Source organism: Cajanus cajan, chromosome 11, assembly GCF_000230855.2.
Source record: "Cajanus cajan strain Asha chromosome 11, NIPB_CcT2T_4, whole genome shotgun sequence".
Taxonomy (NCBI): Eukaryota; Viridiplantae; Streptophyta; class Magnoliopsida; order Fabales; family Fabaceae; genus Cajanus; species Cajanus cajan.
Window position 1 is genome coordinate 44,119,246 of NC_138527.1, and position 5,340 is coordinate 44,124,585.

General features: G+C 36.4%; 1 long non-coding RNA gene across 1 annotated transcript; it reads left to right on the forward strand.

Annotated features, from left to right (window-relative positions):
• The first annotated feature begins 411 nt into the window (after positions 1-411).
• LOC145953205 (uncharacterized) lies at positions 412-4,528 on the forward strand. Its single transcript, XR_014430762.1, has 2 exons — positions 412-4,181; positions 4,268-4,528. It is a non-coding gene; the product is annotated as an uncharacterized LOC145953205 (long non-coding RNA).
• Positions 4,529-5,340: the final 812 nt, after the last annotated feature.

The window sequence follows — 5,340 nt, forward strand, 5'->3', positions numbered from 1 at the left end:
TTTTTAAAATATAAATTTGATGACAAGATTTTTCAATTAAAGTATGTGGTGACAATTTTTTGAAAGATACTAAATTAATTAGTGGTCTTTGTTTAAAAATATGAAGGACTAAAATTAAATGTTTATTTTAATGATATTTATAATTTATTCATATCATCCCTTTTAAAACCTTTGTGTAACACATCACCCGTGAAGAAAAAATTAAGGTTGTTGACACTTGTTTACTAGCTACCATTATTCAATGAAAATGTCACTTGTATATATAAAGTAAAAAACAGGAAAACTAGGGATAAGACAATAAAGGAATGACAAACAATAAATATATTTGCATTAAGACTCGTGTGATTAAAGATAGATCAAGATACCTCTATAGTTTAAAGTTATTTTATTCTTTGTTATCGTCCTTCAAAGTTGCTAAAGTCCAACCTATCTTATTAATTATTGGAACCGAAAGGATGTTCATCCCACATGAAACATTAATTAACATGAAATTTAGGATTAAAAAAAGCTTAATCAATGTCTTGCTTTTGGTTTGACAATGTTACCTTGATGGAATAGGTTCCAACTTGAAGCAAAGGGATATGATCTTGCCACTAAATTTCAAAAGTGCCGATACATGGGAACCCCACATAATAAGGTTAACGATTTCCAAATTTTTAATAGCTTCTTTTTTGTGGTGTATAAAATGGGCTTCATAGAAACCTTGAAGGAATTAATAAGCTAGATGAATATGAGAGAGAGATGGATGAATAAAGGGGATTAAGTTTTCACCCTCCCTCAAGGGCTTCTCATCAGGACCATCTAATCGTTTTCACAATGTATGGAAGTTGAAACAATTATATATATTGGGTCCGTGTATGAGGCAAGAAGCCGTTAAGGAGGAGTAAACAAGTTGTCCTTTATGCATGTTTTTGGTCCAATAGTGGATACATTTATATGGGCCCTTGGTAACATTTATTGCTCACTTTCCCGCAAGGGCTTTAAAAATTGCTTCTAGTTTGAAGTTCTTCGGCGGAGAGGATAGGGCACGATCGGTATGCCTTAAATTTTTTTTAATCACGTTATTAGTATAAAATATCCTTTAAATTTATCAATAACTAAATTCATACTTTAATTTTTAAAAAGTCATGCAATATTGAATGTTCCACAATTTATTTTATTTCATGGGTTTGTTTTATGAAGATTTTTTAATGAAGATTTTAGTAAGTGAGCATATTTTAAGAGTAAAATGTAATTCTAGTTATAACTTTAAATTTAAGGCTGATTAAATCAATCATAACCGTTGATGAAGAAATACAAATGTGAAATGAAGATGGTTTTTAAAAAAAGTTAGTATGTGTATGGAGAGAAGCGTTGCATAGTGACAAAAATGGTCTCCAGTCACGTGGTGGGTAGGGCGGTAATGGTGTATTGTCCATGGTTTCGTTTTGAAATGTTTGTTTGTCCCTTTATATTGAAATGGTCTTTCTTGAATTCCATTTCAAATTTCAAGTAATGACCATGGCAAGAGGCATTAATATTGCGTGCTTCTTCTTCTTCCTTTGGTTTTTGACCTTGTTTACCTTGTCATACGCTCGCATACCCTTCCACAGTCACATTGACCGCACCACCCCCACTTCATTCTCCCAGCCCAAACCCCAGGCCCAGGCCCAGGCCCAGGCCCAGGACCAGGACCCATCACCTGACCCGCTTCGTTTAACGGTCCTCAGCTTCGACCCTCGTATTCCCCCTAGTCCTAGACATCCTAATCCTATGCACCGTTGCCACCACTGCAAGCCCCAACCACGTCCCAGAGTTAGACACGTCGCACGTGGCTGGACCAGGCTTGGACGCGTCGAACCAACCCTTTCCCGCCACGGTGGCATGCCCGTCCAGAGGAGCCACTTACTCACCAGGTTTTATCACCGTCACCGCCCTCAGCTACAGACCAAACACACTGCCATTGTCAAAAGGATTCGCAAGTTCTTGAATAACTTTTAATTATGCCTGTTTAATCTATATGTACCTATTTCAATTTTCCTTTCATTTCCTAATCATGTTTTACCAACCACTACATGCTATATATCATCCTAAATAACACGCACAATGCTTTCCATTCATACTCTTCTTCAATGCTAGCTTCTTCAATTCTTCCGCTTCAATTATTTCATAGTCTGCGCCTATTTTTTTTAATCTAAGATATTGATTATCATGTTCTTCTGTCTAAGCTACAACATTTATTTTATAACTAAACTTTATGTACCCAATAAATATTCCAATTAGAGTGTTTAGGGAAAACCATAGATAGATCAAAGTTTTCTAATTGCAGTTTTGGGTTGAAAATTTAAACGAAACGTGCAAAGTAATCTAAAATCAAGCCAAGTTCTGGGCGTTGGGTTGATGCAAAATTTTAATGCTATGCCCGTTCAATTAACTTTCTTGTCCAACCCGTTACACAAAAAATGCCAAAGATGGTCCTAATATGAGAACAAATATGACCCAAAAATATTATAACTTGCGTAATGTAAGGGCAGATGATAAACACACCTCCACTCTCATATAAATACACCTCCTTTTTAAAAATATATATATAAAATGTCTAAATTTCCCTTAAAAAAAATTTAAAATTTACACTCCTCTCCTTTGAAATTGATGTGGCTGAGATTTGCCTGAAACAACCTATGGTTTGCAATCCTCTTAGGCAAGGGATGTTGAGGCTCCGGTATCACAGGCCGTAAAAAGAGAAGTAGTATAAAATATTAGGCATTATACTCTGACTCATATATTCCGGGAATTTTTTCCAGATCTTTCCGGCGAATGTTTATAATGGTCTGCTCATGAAACTTCGGGTACCTTGACTATCGATAAATGATGTTCCCCAGGAGCAAAGCCATCTAAGCCAAGATCGTCAATTCCTTTCACTACCAGCCGCCGCTCAACAGCATCGGAATCAGGGAAGGCGGCACTCTCTTCCCCGCACCCCCTTCCCCTCACCCTACACCCCCCTTCTCCGCGCAATATATAATAAATAGGAGCAGCTATATATAGGTTTAATTACTGCTACATTTCATGGCTTCTCTCTCGTCCTCACCACTGTCCAACTTGCTACATCCACGATTCTTACATTGGGGTTCGCGTGGTAGTCCAGCAGCATCGCCACCATGTCCGGCGACACTATCTCCGCCGCAATGTGGAGCGGCGTCTTCCCGGCGGGGCCGGAGGGGTAGTTCACGGCGGAGGGGTAGTTCACAGATCCCAAAAACTGAAGCAGAGGGGGTACGAATTCCGAAGAGCTAGGCATGAAACATAGGAAAGAAGAAAACCTGAGTGAGCAATGCGAGCTGTTCGACGCCGAAGTATCTAGCTGGGTGTCGAGGGCGAGATCAACGGCGAAGGTGCAATGCGTGTGCCATTGAGCGGAAAGAGGTTTAGGAAGAAGGGGGGTGTGGGGTGCGGGTGCGAGAAAGGGAGGTGTGAGGTGCGGAGAACGGAGGTGCGGAAAATTGAGATACGGAGAAGGAGATATAAATTTAGGAATTTTTTTTTTAAGGATAATTTAGACATTTTATATATATTTTTTTAAAAAGGAGGTGTGTTCATACAAGAGTAATCTAAAATCAAGCCAAGTTCTGGGCGTTGGGTTGATGCAAAATTTTAATGCTATGCCCGTTCAATTAACTTTCTTGTCCAACCCGTTACACAAAAAATGCCAAAGATGGTCCTAATATGAGAACAAATATGACCCAAAAATATTATAACTTGCAATGACCCAAAAATATTATAACTTGCGTAATGTAAGTAATAAGAGTGAAAACTTACCCCAGCTTGGTCCATTCTCCCTATAAGTCCAGCCCACTAAAAAATCGAATCATCTGTTTTCAATTGTATATATGTCCAATTAAAATACAATATCTACATAAAAACATTGTTCTCATCGAAACCTGCAAGTGTCCCCATGGCGGAGATGACATCCTAGCTATAAATGTTCTTACCAAAACATTGTGTTTCATGACCCAGATGGGATAGCTAAGTTTTCTTGGTATTGGATGAAGAATTCCCACAGGTTCAAGGGAAGGACAAAAGGGGGATTATGAAGGCCAAAGTTAACTAGTGTTTGAAGTTGGTGAAATCACCTCACCCTTTGAATGTGAAGATTGTGTTTGCATTGTCGAGCACCGACAATTTGGACCGAGCATTGAAGGGTGAGTATGGTTGTGTCAAGTGTTGTATCTGGTTTTTGTTTCGAAGTTGTTTGTTGTATATTGATACATTGCTTGCTTGTGTGCAGAGCCAACAGGGAAGTGCACGTGGAGACAATTGAAAATAAAGTTCAAAGTCCACAAACGGGGGTTGATGGTTGTGGTCAGGACTGCTGAGGAGGAAGTGAAATAAGTGTTAAACTTATTTTTTTTTAAGATGAAACTATAAATCTTTTTCATGTTATTTAAGAATAAAGTGATCCTTCTATTCATAATTTTATTTTCAAATTGAGAATCGAACCTCATTTACTAATTGTCTATTTTTTAATTGTTGTATCTTTAAAATTGTATATATTTTTTTTTGTAAAAATAAAAAAAAGATTACAAAAATAATTACAATGATCATCTTATTTAAGTTTTCATACTTATATTACCTCAACTCTTTTCCCTCCAACTACTAGGATAATCTAGTAATTAAAATTACTTATTTTGCTCTCAACAATTTTCTCGTCAAATTATAAAATATCATAAATTAATTTTGTCTCTACATACTTAAATCACCTTAATCAAGACAAAATTATCATAATTATAATTATAACAGTTTAGGTAGGCGCAGTTAAAATTGTGACATTTTATAAGTTAAACTATTTTTTCAAAATAATATAAACTTTATTTATTTAAATAAATAGAGAAAATCTATATTGTTTTATTTCTATTTCTACCATTTAAATAAAACATTTTGTACTTTATTTCTTAAATTTTACTTTTAATTCAAATATTTGTAAGTCCTTAATAAAATTAAAAGTTATCATGTAACACAGAGGCGAAGGACATTGGCAATTTTAGCGGCACAAGTGGTGGTGTTGATCTAAAATTGAAACTCCTCCGGAATTTGGCATCATTCGGGCCTCCTCCTCTTGTATTGGATTGGATCAGATCTAAACTCCTGCACGTACTTGTAGCTTTTGGAATTCCATTCAAATGGGATCTCCTTTTTCTTGTTAATTACAATCTGGGAAGACATGTGTCTCGTCTTTGTGTTATATATGTTTTTGGCTACATAGACCTGGGAAAGGGAGATGGAGCATGGTGCAAATAAATACATATTATTTATTGTGATCACTGATCAGGTCCAATAGTTAAACACATATAAGATACATGG